The sequence below is a fragment of the Mandrillus leucophaeus genome, unplaced genomic scaffold (genome assembly GCF_000951045.1).
Source record: "Mandrillus leucophaeus isolate KB7577 unplaced genomic scaffold, Mleu.le_1.0 Scaffold162, whole genome shotgun sequence".
In the NCBI taxonomy this organism is placed as follows: domain Eukaryota; kingdom Metazoa; phylum Chordata; class Mammalia; order Primates; family Cercopithecidae; genus Mandrillus; species Mandrillus leucophaeus.
Genome location: NW_012101610.1, coordinates 1198422 through 1215967, shown reverse-complemented (window position 1 = coordinate 1215967; position 17546 = coordinate 1198422). Strand labels below are relative to the sequence as shown.

General features: G+C 42.4%; 1 pseudogene; it reads left to right on the top strand.

Annotated features, from left to right (window-relative positions):
* Nucleotides 1-3860: 3860 nt before the first annotated feature.
* The window catches only part of LOC105536672, a 47253-nt pseudogene continuing 33567 nt past the window's right edge, over nucleotides 3861-17546 (top strand).

The window sequence follows — 17546 nt, the reverse complement described above, 5'->3', positions numbered from 1 at the left end:
TTTTTTGAGACAGAGTCTCATTCTATTTCCCAGGCTGGAGTGCAGTGGTGTGATTTCGGCTCACTGCAATCTCCACCACCCTGGTTCACGCAATTCCCCTGGCTTAACCTCCTGAGTAGCTAGTAGCTGGGATTACAGGCACACGCCACCAAGCCCGGCTAAATTTTTTTGTATTTTCAGTAGAGATGGGGATGTGTCAATTTGATTGGTCTATGGGGTGCCCAGATATTTAGTTAGACATTATTCCTGATTGTGTCTGTGAAGGTGATTTTAGATGAGATTAACACTGAATTGGTAGACGGAGTGAAGCAGATCATCCTCTCCAATGTGCATGGGCCTCATCCAATCTATTGAACACCAGAAGAGAACAAAAGGCTGAGTGAGAAAGCATTCTTTCGCTGTGTCTGACTATCTTTGAGCTGGGACATCAGTCTTGTCTTGCCTTCGGACTTCGAATTGAACTTGACATTACCCATTTGGCTTTCCTGATTCTTGAGCCTTCTGACTCAGATTGAAATTTGCACCATTGGCTCTCCGGGTTCTGAAGCTTTCAGACTTGGACTGGAACTATATCATTAATTCTCCTGGATGTCCTGCTTGCTGACTGCAAATCTCGAACTTTTCAGCCTCCATAATTGTGTGAGCCAATTCCTTGCAGTAAGTATATATTTATATCCCCTATTGGTCCTATTTCTCTAAGAATCCAGCTGAACACAGCTACCTCCATGTTTACAATATGCATCTCAGTTCCTGGAATTCCTAGTTGCTATGGTGAATCTTCATTTGCTTGTACATTTAAGGAAACATCCCAGTTTATTACAAGTTATTTAGAAGAACTTGGCTATGGTGTCTGTTTGCAGTTAATATTGGGCAAGATAGAAAATGGCTTCACTCTAAGTGTTCTAATCAGTGACAACAGATGTTCATGGGAGGCAGAATTTTTTGTGAATCAGTGTTTTGATAATAACGTTAAACACAAATTCTAAGGTAGAAAGAGAAACTGTAGTTTGGACCATATGTGCTTTTGATGAGAGATTTTGGGTAAATGGATGACAGAGCTTTCTACGGTAGTTCAAAAATTGGAGCGGGCTACCCTGAGGTCACTGGGGTTGTCTCCTGCTTCCCCGCTAGCTCTGGGGATAAGAAGATATCTTAGGAGCTGGAATTATAAGGGACTTAGCTTTCTACTTAATAAAATCAAAATATAAAGGGGGAAAAACTATTTCTTCTTGTAAATACCTCCTCTCTGCTATCGTTCTTCTTCCTTTGGAGGATCCAGTAGTGTGCTGAAGCTAGCTCCCACTGGCCCATGAGAACAGATTGTTACATATTCAGGAATTTTGGAAACGGTTGTTAAACTGTCGGTAGCTCAAAATTAACGATAGTGGGATCATTCACATCACTGATGACTTGAAACACTACAAACCAGAGTTTGTTTGCTTTCCTGAGAGCCGGTTTACCTGTTTACCATTCATTATAAGGACTGCAGTTAATGTTTGTGTTTTTGCCCGTCCAACATACATTTCTTAGCCTCTTCTGGTAACGGCAAATTTCCTTTGGGGAAATACTGGCATTTAACTCAGGCCATGGTTTGAAGGGCCATATTCCCTAGGTCCAAGAGTGAGCATATGACCTGGGCTTGGCCAATCAGAGCATTCCATCTCCCTGACCACAGTGATTGGCTCATAGGTTGTCATGTGACACATATAAATCAATCAGAGCTAATTAAGCAGCTTTTGTGGTACTCCAGGAAAGATCTTGCCCATGTGAAGGAGAGAGGTTGTAAGAGGTTAGAAGTGCACTGGACAGCAAACAGTCTGAAGAAATGGACTCATGCCAGGTCCAATGAGGTAGGTTGAGCACCTGCAAGCTATGCCTGAAGACAAATATCTCTGAACTTTGAAATTGCTGAGCAAGTGTGACCCTGCCCTCATCTCTGATTGGCTTAAGCATGTTTGTATTGGGTTTTCTGTCCCTTGTAAGTTACAAGTTATAGCTGAGATAGTCCCAACTGTTACAAGATTCTTCAAGTTTTGTATTATAGATTAAATTCCAAGCAAACCATGCAAGAAAATCTAATAGAGAGCTTGGTAGAGTTGAGAGGAAAAAGAGCTTCTGAAGTCTACAATTCTACCTAAGCTTAATGAAATATACCATGGTTTTCTTTTTTAGCCCCCTTCTCCACACCTACACAAGCACCAATATTTGTTCAAATACCAGTTTTAGCATTTTTTTAAAGCTGTGTGAACTTGGGAAATTCCTAAACCTCTCTGAACCTCATCTCCTTCATCTGAAAAGCAAATATATTAATGTCTGACTCTTATGACTGATATGAAAATAAAAGGATACAATTCCTAAAAATGCACAGTTTTTTGTACAGAGTAGATAACGTATTATTATAACTACTGGTTAAATAAATGGATATGAGGTAGTCTAGGACCTTATATTACACATCTTATAATGGAGTTTCTATGGAGAAATGCTTTTCAATTTCCAAGACTCTGACTTCCTCAGGCTCCAAACCTAGGGGAGCAGAGGAATTCCTGGGTTGAACCACTGAAAATTAGGAACTTGAGGTGAGGGGAATGTTTTGGAGATGGAAAAAATCATAAATCTCCTCTTGACCCACCCCCGAGGATGTGTCCTATGCCATTTTGTTCTCCCCTGTATCCTCCGTGTCTGTAGCATACAGGGCTCTGGAACTGCTTATCAAATAAACACCTCCCCCCTCATTTTATTGCCGTGGAAACAGAACTAAGAGAAGATTAAATTCTGTGCTATAGTGCCTTCATCTTACAGTGTTTGAAGAGGAGACAGACAATAAACATCGTCTTAAAACCCAGCACCGGAATTTCTTTAGGGGAAATAACCACCATTGGTGAACTCAAAGGTTTAGACAAATGTCCAATACTCATATAATGTGAGCTACACAGAAATTTTTGAATTTTCTAGTAGCCATATGAAAAAAAGAAAAAATCAAGTGAAATTATTTTAATAATTTAACTCAATAAACCTAAGATACATTAAAATTATTAATGAGACATCTGACATTATTTTTTTCACACTAAGTCTTCAAGATCCAGTGTGTATTTACGGCTGACCTCAATAAAGAGTAACCACATTTCAAGTGCTCAGTAGCTCCATGTGGCTGGAGGCTGCCATATTAGTCTAGCAAAGGAGACCCCGAAGATTGGCTAAGGTGCTTTGCAGGAAATAAGAGGGAGAGTGGCAGGAACATCCAAACGGAAATGTTCCAGCTCTAGGAATCGCCAAGCACTGTAGGAAAGTCAAGCAATTCCCAGCCCTCCACCCCTGCGATGTTTATGAGAGTGATTCTTTAGTTTGAAAACAGAAGAAGAGCTTGAATATCGTATTGGGCACAATGTGGTCACAGCTGCCTGCAAAGAAGTTTCTCTGTTGCCCTGGACTTCACAGAGTCTTTGGGAGGACTTTGGATAGGAGTGGAAGTCGTTGAAAATGATGGCTCAGTGCAGTCTTCTTGTGATCTCACAGCTGATAATGGGATCTCACAAATCACATGTAATAGTAAAGGTAAAGGTAAACAGGGTATTGGAAGAACAAGGGAGAATTCCTGAACTGTGATGTTCAGGAATTATCAAGGCCAAGTCTTGATAAGAGAAGGGTATGGGAGGTGGGTCTTCCAGAGGAGGGAACAATGTGTGTGAAGGTTCAGAGGCCAGGGAGAACAGGGGCACCCCAGAAATTGCAAGGACTTCCCTCCATGGGAATGTGACTATGAGGGGGTGGTGGCCAGATGGGAAGCCAGAAGGGAAGATGGCAAAGCAGATCTGAAGGGTCTGGAGGGTCATGGTAAAGAACTTGAATTCTCTCCTAAGACTATGGAGGAGAATTTACGTTTCAAACATCACTCGGGCTCTGGGAGTGGTCAGAGGGGCCAGAGGTAGAGGACAAGTAGAGGTCTGTCAGGGGTATTGAAGTCATGTAGTGGAGAGGTGATGGCGGCTGGTCTACTGTAGAAGTAATTAGGTAAGAAGGTGCTGGAGATGTTTTAGAGGGGAAATGGAGAAAATTTGGCTGCTGGACATGTGTGTGCCTGGATGGGCTAGTGTATGGGGTATGGAATGGAGGGGCATTAAAGACAGGCAGGAGCCCAGCATAATTTCCCTATTTGTAGAATGGACAACTGCATAGACAATGCTGCCATTTAGGGAGTATAGCAAATGATCGACTTGCAGGGATCTCTGAGGGATGCTGAAAATGAAGGCATTTTCCCAAGCCCCTACGTGAAGACACCCAGATTCTGAGGAGGGAAAGAATAACTGAAATCAAATTCCTCCCAGAAATTTTGAAGAGGTCCTTGGGTTGCAGAGTTGGGAAAATTGTGTTTCTTCTCTTGGCCTCAAATTTTTTTTCCATTTGCAAAATGAAATAGTAATTCTTACTTTTATAAGGGTGCTGACAATAAAATGCGATGATAGATGCAAAGACATTTTGCAAGTAAGGCATTCAATTATTGTTATTGTGATGCTTATCGGAATGGGTTTGGAAAATTCTCATCATTGTTATCGAAAATCAAGCTCGAGGCCCTGGGCTAGTGGGTTATGTAATTATTCCAAAACTCTTTGCACCAGAAACAAAAAATCCTGAGTCCTGGAAGCTTATGGCAGTCCTAGGTACATTCAACCCATTCATTCATACATTTGTTCATTCACTCAGTTGTTCAACATTTATTGAGCACCTACTATGTGCCAGGCATTGTGTTTGATGCTGGCAGACTACAGAAACAAAATCTATTTTCTGTTAACAAGAAGTAGGAAGGACATGTCCCTGAATAACTCCAATCACATATATTTTATTACATTTAAAATTGTTTTTAAAGACAGGGTCTCACTCTGTCACCTAGGCTAGAGTGCTGTGATGCAGTCATGGCTCACTGCAGCCTAGAACTCCGGTGCTCAAACAATCCTCCCATCTCAGCCTCCCAAGTAGCTGGGACTACAGGCATGTGCCACCATGCTGGCTATTTTTTAAATTAATTTTAACGTATTTTTTTTTTTTGAGACAGGATGTCACTATGTTAATCCCAGTCCAATGCCAATAGTGGGTGGCTTAAAATAATAACCCGCTAAGGAATAGGAACACTCACATGGGAATGTTTCCTATGTGCAAGGTACTGTGCTGACTGGGAATATATTATTTTAGTCAATTCTCCTGATACTAAAAAGGTTAATATTATCTCTAGAAGCAGAGAAACAGAAAATATATGCATACACACACACATACAAACAATTGATTGAGCACTTATGACATGCCAAATACTTTACATGAATTACATCATTTAATCTTCACAACAACCCAAGGAAGTTGGCACTGTTATCATCTCTCTACTGTGGTTGGGAGCCCTGATGTTCAGAGAGGTTAAGTAACTTGCCTGAGGTCACACAGAGAGATATACAAATGAAGTGCACAGAGAGTTCAGAAGCGAGTCATTTAACGGTTGACCTGGAAGGGTAGGGGAAAGCTTCCAAAACCACAGAAGTGAATATGCCTCTGGTGGTTGCTAGTAAGAGAAAAATGAAATATCTATATCAAGTGTGTGACTTTCCATGTTCCTCCCTCTGTATCTATCTAGTTTGTATCTATTTATGTCCTAATTTCCACTTTTAACAAGTGTGTGACACTGGGCAGAACTAACCTGGAGTCAGTTTCAAAGGGTTGGAGTAAATGTTGGGGTAAATGTTTCAAAGTCCTTGTGTCTTTCCATGTTCCTCCCTCTGTATCTAGTTTGTATCTATTTATGTCCTAATTTCTACTTTTAACAAGGAACAAATAATATTGGATTAGGGCCCACCCTAATGAACTCGTTTTAACTTAATTACTCTCTTTGTTTGAAACAGGGTCTTACTCTGTTACCTAGGCTGGAGTACAGTGGCACTATCTTGGCTCACTGCAGATTCGACCTCCCAGGTTCAGGCTATCCTCCCACCTCAGCCTCCTGAGTTGGGACCACAGGTGCATCACCATGCCTGGCTATTTTATTATTATTATTATTTGTTGTAGAGATGGGGTTTCCCTGTGTTGTCCAGGCTGGTCTTGAACTCCTGGGCTCAAGCGATCTTCCTGCCTCGGCTTCCCAATACGCTGGGATTACAGGAGTAAGCCACCATGCCCAGCCTAATTATCTCTTTAAAGGGCTATCCCTAAATACAGTTGCATTTTGAGGTACTTGGAATTAAGGCTTCAACATATAGATTTTGGGGAGACACAATTGAGTTTGTGACAGTATTTCTTCATTACGTTACACAGCGAAGTTTATGATTTGTCTCTTTATAAGGGTAGCACTGTACGATTATTTCACTGTGGATTTAATATAGATATGTAGATTTTTTTCTTTAGAATCAATACAGTTGTCAACACACATATTTCAAAGTCCAGACTTTGGTCTTTCCCCAGCATCTGAAAATGGCAGCATTCTCCTTTCCCCACATGCAGAAACCCAAGAACTCTCCTGTTCCCCAATGGCTTCCAGAGTACCCCGGGGCAGCCGTAGTCCTCTCCTAACAAAATGGAACTGTCAGTATTTCATGTGCAGAGCCAGTTCTCTGTTGTGAAAGTGAGAAAGTTATTTAATTTCATCAACAGTCCATTCCCTCCTTGGTAAAATGGGCTTAATAATATTTATGATTATTATATTAATCATATAAATATGATTATTATGAGGAATAGCTGAGATCAAGCCTATGCAGGCCTTATTCCAATGCCTGGAATGCACAGCAAGCACTCAGAAATGGTGGATATTATTATGGGCTGGACCGCATAGGTTCACACCCCATGTGATATCCTTTATGGCAGTTTTAAAGCTAAAAGCATTCACGTGGAATATCTGACTCCAAATCTCTGGAGCGGCCAAGTCCATTTTATGAGTGGGGATTTGGAATTGGATTTCCCAGAAGCTGACTGTAATGCTAGCTGCTGTAACAAACAAACCCCTGAATCCATCCAGTAGCTTCACACTACAAAAGCTCGTTTCTTGCTTATGTAATGGTTCGATGTGGGTGTTCCTGGTCACTGGGGTAGTTGTTCACAGGATGAGTACAAGACCCAGATTCTTCCCAGTCTTTGGCCTTTCTCTCTTCTCTGGGGCCTTGGAATTTTCTTCATCTATCCAGAGGGAGAAAACGTGGAGAAGTAGTGAGGGAGGTCTTCATGGGCAAGGCATAGAAGCAGCTTGTATCCAAATATGGAATGTCTAATTATTATTAGGCAAATAATAATAATAATGCCTATTAGTCAACAAGTGGATAAAGAAAATGTGGTATATATATACATACGTGCAGATAGATAGATAGATAGATAGATAGATAGATAGATAGATAGATAATGGAACACTATTCAGCCATATAAAGGAATAAAATAATAGCATTCACAGCAACCCGGATGGAATTGGAGACCATTATTCTAAGTGAAGTAACTCAGAAATGAAAAACCAAACATCGTATTTTCTCACTCATAAGTGGGAGGTAAGCTATGAGGATGCAAAGGCATAAGAATGATACAGTGGACTTTGGGGACCCGGGGCGGAAAGGGTGGGAGGGGCTGAGGGATAAAGGGATAAAGGACTACACATCAGGTATAGTGTACACTGCTCCAGTGATGGGTGCACCAAAATCTCAGAAATCATCAATAAAGAACTTATTCATGTAACCAAACACCAACTGTTCCCCGGAAATCTATTGAAATAATAATAATAAAAATAAATAAATAATAAATTCCGAATAATAAGGCAAAATAAGAGAAGTGGCTTGCATCACCTCTCTCCACATCCGTTGCCTGGATTTCACTTACGTGGGCACATACAACCGCAAGGGAGGCTGGGAAATGTGGTCCAACCATGTGCCCAAGGAGAGGGAACAGGTTGAGTAAGCAACAAGCCAGTATCTGCCTCATTGATCACGTCAATGGGTTTTCAAATTTGGTCAAGAAGCCCTGAAAAAATCTACCATTCCTCTTCTGATTGGTTTGAAAGGAAAATCTGGAGAAAGAGAAATGTTAGGAACTTCTATAAAGAATGGAAATAATCTTGTTGAGAACCTAATACATGCGGAGGCTGCCTGATTCTCTACTTCTGTTATCTTGTTTAATCTTCATAGCAACTACACGACAGCAGTCTTATTATTTCCGTGGAGCAAACCTTGAGTATCTAGGCACCATTTATTGAAGGCCTACTGTGTGCTAGAAACCTTGCTTTACATGTGTGATCTCGTTTTGGCCTCACAAAACCCTGCCATATAGGTATCACCTTGCACCATTTTGCAGCAAGGAAATTGAGGCCCAGATGTGTAAAGTGACTTACCCAAGGACACACGGTTAGTATGTGGCTGAACAAGGTCTTGGGATTGACCTTGGATTGGCCCTAAAGTACTAGTTCTTTCCGCTGGGGTTTGGGAAGAAGTCCTAAGCTAGGATTCCTTTAAACACAGAATGAATTTCATCTCAAATTCCCCCATCTCCTGTCTGCCCTCTACTGAAGTGAGGACCTCTCTGCAGCAGACAGTAATTTCCAGTGGCCAGGGAGGGATGGAATGGTTGAGATCTTTCTCTACAAGCCTCTGCTTCTCCATTCATGCTTTTTCCTAACTCAACTTCTGCTACATGCCAAGCAGTGACTAAGCCATTGACTCACTTCTTTTATGGGCCTGAGCAGTCCAGCTCAGATGAAATGTGCAGCCCTTGGAAGTCAGCCACCCACTGGCATCTGGGCCTGATGCTCAGCGTACACCTTGGAGCGTTTGAGGTGCAGACGTTGAGAAGCTCCGCTTTGGAGTGACTTTCCATGCCTGACACAATTGGTGCTTGCTGGTGCCCTTTGCAGGCCGTTGTATTGGCAAATGTCCTCATTTCAAACCTCTGTTGAGTCTCTAAACATACTTTAGGCAACAGAGATTCTTAGGCTGTTTTGGGTTTTATTTTTTTTGCAGTATTTATTCAGCCTGAATATTACTAATTCTAATAATAATGCAAATACAGCAATAGCTAATGTTTATTAAGTAGTTACTAAGTGTCAGGCTTGTATATACTTGTACTAGTCATTCTCACATTTATCTGCACAGCAGCTCTCTGAGTTGGTACTAATGTTATCCACATTTTAAAGAGGAGGAGGCTGAGTGTCAGAGAATGTAAATAATGTGTCCAAGGTTATTCAGTTCCACAGTCCACTCTTAATTAAAAGACCGAAACTGAAGGACATTTGGAGTTTTAATGATATGTTCTTTTATTGTCTGCTTCTTGAAAGACAATTCATGGGGAAACATAGTCAGGGAGCCTTGGAGATGAGGTTGACTTGAATGCTACGAATAGTTACCACATGTATTTGTTATCAACGCCTGCATAACAAATTATCCCCAAACTTTGCAGCTTAAAACAATAAGCATTTAGTATTTGGCAGTTTCTGTGGGTTGGGAAACTGGAATCCTTTAGCTGGTGATTCTGGCTTAAGGTCACTTAAGACCTTAAGACTCCAAAGCTTTCTAGTTGTGTGACTTTCATGCCTGGGGCTGCAGTCCACTGAAGGCTTGAGTGGGGAAGATCTGCTTCCATGCTCACTTACGTGCTTGTTGGTGGGCTCAGTTCCGCACGGCTATTGACTGGAGGCCCCAGTTCTTTACCATGTGGGCCTCTCCGTAGGGTGCCCAGGTGTCCTAACGCTGGGTGCTGGACACCCCCAGAGTGAGTGATCCAAGAGAGAGAGCAAGCCCAAGACCAAAGCCACACGTGTCTTTTATAACCCAATCCCAGTGTAACTTGCCATCACTTCTGCCAAATTCTATTGGTTACCCGGACCAACCCTAGCACAATATGAGAGAGGACTATAGAACGATGTGAATATGAGAAGGCAGAGCTCACTGGGGGCCACCCAGAAGCAACTCTTATCTGGATCCCATCCCCTCTCCTTAGGGACTTGACTCTGTCAATTACTCTTTTCAACCCCAACCGTCTGGGAATGTCATGGTCATTTTGCACCCCAGTGCAGAGGATGTGATAGTGCTTTGGGAATGGCCTTTATCCTCGACAGCACATCCTGAAGCTTCCCTTTGTGGAGGCTCTGAGTTTAGAGGCAGGGAGATCAGGCAGGATAATGGTCTAGGAATGTGGTGATCCCATTTTACAGAATAAAGACATGCTCACTCAGCAGGGTGCCCAGAGTTGGAGGGAAGGAGGACCGAGAATTTCAGAGATTTCCTTTTAAACAAGACGCAAACGGGGCTTTCGTCTCCTCTTTTTGTGCCCCTGGGCAGAAAGCTGCACCTCCAATGAGAAATGAGTTCTGCCAGGTGGAGGGAAGCACTCCTTGGTTCTTTATTGAATCCAATCATTTACATCTCATTGAACCCAATCAAATTAGCCACTTATCACATTAAAATGGCAAAAGAGCGATTGTGTCAAGCAGTGCTAATTCAATAGGAAAGAAGAGCTGACTGGGAGCACTATGTCATAGGATTCTACACCCATTTTCAAGAGGTAGAAGTCTGATGTCCTCCTCTGCCGGTGATGGTCACAATGACCCTCTTTAGACAGCTTTGCTGGAAGGCATTGCCAAGGAAGGGAAAACGGGAGTCCCGGGCCCTGCAGAGGCTTAGGGTGGGAAGGGGAGGACAAAGGGAAGGGTAGCACAGCAGCCTGGGGTAGAACTGTGATTTCAAGATACAGTGATGTTTAAAGGCTTGAGATTTGGAGTCAGGGAGACTCCAGAGCTTTCTACCTGTGTGACTTTGGGCAAGTTTCCTTGACCTATCTGATTCTTAGTTTTCTCAGCCACGAAATGAAAGAGGGTGATATTTGCCACAGAGGGTTGCCACAGCAAGGCTACGTGGTTGGTATTCCAGAGAAAGCCTTTCCTTTTTCTTTTTCTTTTCTTTCTTTTTCTTTTTTCTTTTCTTTTTTCTTCTGAGACAGAGTCCCGCTCTGTAGCCCAGGCTGGAGTGCAATGGTGCAGTCTCCGCTCACTGCAACTTCCTCCTCCCAGGTTCAAGCGATTCTCCTGCCTTAGCCTCCCGAGTAGGTGGAATTACAGGCGTCCACCACCACGCCCAGTTAATTTTTGTATTTTTAGTAGAGACGGGGTTTCTCCATGTTGGCCAGGCTGGTCTCAAACTCGTGACCTCAGGTGATCCACCCACCTCGGCCTCCCAAGATGTTGGGATTACAGGCGTGAGCCACCGCACCCGGCCCTTTTTCTAATCCCCTTTTAATCTTCTCATTACATCCAGGAACAAGGTTCCATTTCATACGAGGCTGTTTGTAACACTTGTTTAACACTTGCAAATGCTCTCTGATCCTTTTGTGGGTGCCAGGGTGTTAAGGTTGGATAAGCTGGAATTATCCAGGCTTGCACTTGAGTCCCTCTTGCCTTTCTTACTATCTGTGTGATCTTGGATAACATCGCCCCACACTCTGAATATCAGTTTCCTCATATGTAAAATGGGAATAGTAATGATACCCTCTCATTGGTTTGTCACTGAGCATAAATGAGTTCATGAATCTGAAATGCTTAGGAGAGGGCCTGGCTCATAGCAAACAATACATGCTAGTTCATATGATTAGGACTCATTTCAGCCTCTTCTCTGCCATCTTCTCTTCCACACCCTCATGCCCTCCACACTGCAGCCATTAGAACAATGTTCCCATCCTGACTGTGCCACGCTTTCCCTTGCCTCCGGGCCTGTGCGCACTTTCCTTCTGACTGGCAGGTTCTTCTCTCAGACTCTTTCCTGATTGATCCTGCTCATCTTCCAGGCCTCAGCAGATGTAGTTTTTCTTCCAGGAAGTCTGCACTGACTTATATTCCCCTTCCCTGTGGTTCTTCTCTATTAGGATGTTTTGGAATCTGTTTCTCCTCTCTCCTGGAAAGCCTAAGAGCTTCACGAGGGGCAGAGTTCCGTCCCTAATCTGTCTTGTTTATTCTTGTCCCCCCCACCCCTCCCGCACCTAGTACAGACTCTGACACTTGCTGATGGCTGCCTGGGAGCTCAGCAGGGGCCTGATATCATTCTATGCATTTTACATATATGGACTCATTTAATCCTCCCAGCTGAAGCCGTCCTCACAGGGTTAACAAGAATTCTGGACAGAAGCATAGTCGTAATTAAGCATTAATCAGGCTGCAGTCTGCCTCACTTCCTTGTAACCGAAAGTCACATAGCACTGGAAACTGAGCATTGCATTCCCATTGCTCCTACAGATAAGATTTCTGACATTAGAATCGTAGGCTTTTGTTTAAGGATTGCTTACGATGTTTTTCACATCTCAATTTCCAGGGAAACAGCTGACACTAAGCAGTATGAAGACCCCCACAGAGAAACAGAGCAGTTTCTTCATCTCCCAGCCCTGTGACTTCACTGTGCCCTCTTTGAATAATTCAGTGATCTCCACTCTTTGGCCCACTTCAAAATCCTTACAAACCCTAACCCCAAACACATCAGGGAGATGGATTTGAGATTTCCTCCCACCTCCTTGTTTGGTAGGCCTACGGTTAAACCTCTTTCTCTGTTGCAACCCGGTGGCTCTGTGAATTGACTTGCCATGCACATTGGGTAATGGACCTATTACGATTCCACAACTTACTAAGTTTTGTTTTATTTTTAATGGCTTTATTGAAATATAATTGAGATACAGTACAACTTTTTTTTGTTTGTTTTGAGACGAAATCTCGCTGTGTCACCAGGCTGGAGTGCGGTGGCGTGATCTCGGCTCACTGCATCCTCTGCCTCCCGGGTTCAAGCAATTCTCCTGCCTCAGCCTACAGAGTAGCTGGGACTACAGGTGCCCGCCACCACGCCCCGCTAATCTTTGTATTTTTAGTAGAGACGGGGTTTCACCATGTTGGCCAGGATGGTCTCGATCTCTTGACCTCATGATCCACCCACCTTGGCCTCCCAGAGTGCTTGGATTACAGGTGTGAGCCACCGCACCCAGCCACAGTAAACTATTTTTAAGTGTACAATTTTAAGTGCAGAATTTGGTAAATTTTAACATGTATACATCTATAAAAACAAAACTATGATCAAGATAATGAACATATCCATCAACTAAACATCCCTTGTGCCCTTTTGTAATCCTTCCATCCCATCCCTCCATGCCAACCTCCTCCTCAGGCAACTACTGGTATGCTTTCTACCACTATAGATATGTTTGCATTTTCTAAAATTGCATGTAAGGGGAATCATACAATATCTACTTTTTCCTGGCTGATTTCACACAGCATAATTACTTTGAGATTCATCTGTTTTCTTGCTTATGTTAGTGTTCTTTCCTTTTTATTTCTAAGTGGTATCAGTTGCATGGATATACTACCATTTGTTTATTCATTTACTTACTGATGGACATTTGGTTGCTATTGATGGACATTTGGTTGTTTCCAATAGGTAAGTTGATAAACAAATGGTAGTATATCCATACAACAGATACTACACAGAAAACTGCTATGGATACTGATTTCATTTTTATCCCATTTTACAGATGAGGAAATTGAGGCAGTGAGTATATCAATTGCTTAAGGCCAAAAAGCTACTAAATGACAGAGCTCTATGTCGATCAAGATTCCATAGTTTCAGAGTCCAAGCAATATTTTCCCTCCTCTCTGTTAAGGAAAGTTTCAAATATAAATGAAATTAGCAAGAATAGAATAATAGAATAATACATACTCATGGAGTCATCACTCAGCTCCAGCAATGACCAAGATTATTTTATCCTTTTTCTACAATTTAAACATTTGTGATGGAATATTTTAAAGCAAACCATAGACGTCTTGTCATCTCACTTATAAATATGTCAATTTGTATCTCTCACTTATGCGAACATTAAAAAAATTACCACAGGAGTTTCAAACTTCAGCAAAGGTAGAAAAAGTAATATAACAATTTCCCCTCATACCTCTCATCAGCTTCAACAGTTATTGGTTCATAGTTTGTCTTATTGCATTAAACCCTCATCTGTATTCTCCTTCTTCTCCCCTGCCAATCATTTTGAAGCAAATCTCAGGCATTTTTTGTCATTTTATCTGTCAATATTTCAGCATGTATTGGTAAAAGTTAAGGAGTCTTGTAAAACAACATAACCATAATACCATTATTACACTTAAACATTTTATAGTCATTTCCTTTTCTATCATTAAATATTCAGTTGACATTCACATTTCCCCAGTTGTCTCATATTGCTTTATAGTTTCTACTTCTCTCTCTGTCTCATTCTTTCTCCGTCTCTCTCTGACTCTCTCTCTCTCTCTGTCTGTCTTCCTTCCTCCCTCTCCCTCCCTCCCCCACCTCTTTGTCTGTCTCTCTCTCCTCTTTCCCTTTTTTATTTTACAGTCTGTTTGAATCAGCACACAAACAACAAGCATATGCTGCAATTGGTTGAGACATCTATAACGTGTTTTAATCCACAGATTCTCTGTCTGTCTGTCTCTTCTTTTCTCTTGCAATTTATCTGTTAGAGAAACCAAGCCATCAAGGCCATATTTTACATAATTTCCATGCCATTATCATCTTACAAAATTAACAGTAATCCTTAGCATCACCTAATTCCTGTCTGTATTCACATTTCCTTGGTTGTCTTGAGCGTGTCTTTGTTTTTTGTTTTTTGTTTTTTTTTTTTTCCAGTCAAGATCTATGTGAGTGCCCCATTGTGTTTAGTGGCTGCGTTATGGTTCTGAGGTCTCTTCTGTCTGTTCTGCCCCATGTCAGGTCCTCTTCTCCATTTGTTAGGCTATTGCTATGTTCTGCAGAATGCTCCACAGCCTGGGTCCTAAAGCCCATGTGGTAAATCACTGGGCTCTGCTTTGTTTCCTGGTTAGTAATCTATAAATAATTGTTGCATGAATGAATGAATACGTAGAAAGAAGCAGTTGAGAGGGTAAGGGGTCCTAATGCTCTTGGAACACTGCCTGAAGTAATTTCTTTGCTGTAGACTAGATGAATGATGTGTGTGTGTGTGTGTGTGTGTGCATAGTAAAATGGATTCTTACACAGAAACGTGCACAAATAAAGACAATGAAAAAACAAATGTTTAAGGCTAGGTACAGTGGTCCATGCCTATAATCCCAGCACTTTGGGAGGCTGATGTGGGAAGATCACTTGAGCCCGGGAGTTGGAGACCAGCCTGGCAGCATAGTGAAATCTTGTCTCCACCAAAAAAAATTACTGGTCATGGTGGCACGTGCCCGTAGTCCCAGCTACTTGGGAGGCTGAGGCAAGAGGATTGCTTGAACTCAGGTGTTCGAGGCAGCAGTGAACCATGATCACACCAAAACACCTAAGTGTTTAAGACCCCGAGTTCTGACTCTGCCTGGGTTAGAATCCTGGCCTTGCTTCTGACAAGCTGGGTGGCTTTGGACATGTTACCTAACTTCTCTGTGCCTTGGTTCCCTTTTCTGTGAAGGGGAATTTATAACAGTACCTACCTCTTGGGAGTGTCATAGGATAGAATGTGTTGATTCATGCGAAGTGCTTAGAACTGTGCCTGGCATGTCGTAAGCCCTCAACAAACGTTGGCTCCCCTAACAATAATTAATGTTATTAAGAGGGAGCCTGGGGGACACCTGATAGGGCCTGTGGATCTTCTTCCAGAGCTCTACAGAGCACAGTTTGACAACCTGTGGCCTAGATGATACCTGAAGACTTGTCCCTTTGCTTTCACTTTATTTTGGGTTCATTCCAGCTACTAGATCCATTCATCCCCCATCCTGTAGTTATCTTTATTTAGGAGGTCACTAGGTGGGCAGGAAACCGACAAGTCCCATTCCTTGGCCTGGCCTGATTAAGTCAGAGAGTACCTGCAACCTCCTTTTGTGTTGTTCTCTACACCCCAGTCCCACCCCAGCCTTGCTCATGTTACTCCAGGGACCGTCTCACAAACATGCAACAACCTGGTGCCAATATCGTGTTTTGAAACCCAAACCCTGAAACCGATCGCCTGCAACTTGGCTGGCAAAACTAAGTGCATCTGCTTTAGAGCAATTAAGAAATTGCAGCCCGGCAAAGGAAAACATGCTGTTGAAACAGGCTTCTGTGTGCCATTAAATATTCCCAGCCCACTGATGAAGTGTCACAACAGACCGGGAGGGAATCTTGGTTCGTGAAGCTGGAGGCTTAAAGCAAAATGAGGCATCGGATACCCTGAGGCTTTTTTATTAATAGTGTAGTGGTAATAATCAATGGCTTTTGAAGTCATACTCTGTGCCAGGTACGGTGCTGCACTGAAGTTCATATTTTCTGTTATTTGATCTTCACACCTCCTCTAGGAGACAGGTTGAATCGTTCCCATTTTGCACATGAGGGAAGTGAGGCTTAGAGAGGTTAAATCATTTGTGCAAGATTTCTACAGGTGCAGAGCTAGGATTGAAACCCACTTCTGTTCAGAGCTTTTAACCCTGCCGCTAAGCATCCTCTTGGTCAGGAAACATGTCATTTTATAGGATGCCTTAGACATCAAGCTCAGAGCTCTTGGCCAGCTGTGATTAGAAACTGTTAGTTCTCTTCCTGTGATAGGACATGCCTGTGTCTTATAAACTGCGTTAGTTCCAAAGATGAATTCAATATGCTGCAAAACAGTGTTGCAGATTTATAGAGGGAAAAATCTATGCCAATTTGATGGTTAATGTCTCAAGATGTTTCTATAGAGACAAGTTATATATATATATGTATACATATATATACACACATACACATACATACACATTAGCAGCCTTGAACTATGTTTTTGTTTTAAATTCCTTTTTCAGTACCCAGCTTCTTGTTGGTTTGCTATCCTAAATGTATAGGTCTGACCTTCCTCACCCCAGCCATGATTTCTTCTCTCACATCCAATTTTTTTCTCATACCAGAGTTTTCTCCTGATTTCAGCATGTTCTGGAAAGTAGTGTGTATTCAACACGCTCTCTTTGTCTCTCTCTCTCTGTCGCTCTCTCTCTCTCTCTCACACACACACACAGATACACACACACACACACACACACATGCTTGAACACTCCCAGCCTGTAGTACCAGGGTAAGCTTACACATCGTTGACTAATTGGTTGGCAGAATTTAAGCAGTGTATTGGAATTTTGCCTGGGATAGTAAGCCAGAATAATACATTTTTGCTTGAACTTGGTTCTTAGGAAAATAATTTCTTTGTATGCCTGGGACAGGGGCTGGGCAGGCAGTGAGAGATCTGAAAATGCAGTAGGCATCTGTTAGATAGGAGGTGCAATCTTTTTACCTGCAGAGATCCTTTGGGGGTTTAAAGTTATAAACAAATTGGTTCCAGGCTGGCCTTGTTAAAGAAAGAGAAAATCTATAATGAGAAAAAAAAGAAACACCTTGGCCAAGCGCGGTGGCTCATGCCTGTAATCCCAGCACTTTGGGAGGCCGAGGAGGGTGGGTCACCTGAGGTTGGGAGTTCAAGACCAGCCTGACCAACATGGAGAAACCCTGTCTCTAATAAAAATACAAAAAAATTTAGCTGAGCGTGGTGGCGCTTGCCTGTAATCCCAGCTACTGAGGAGGCTGAGGCAGGAGAATTGCTTGAAC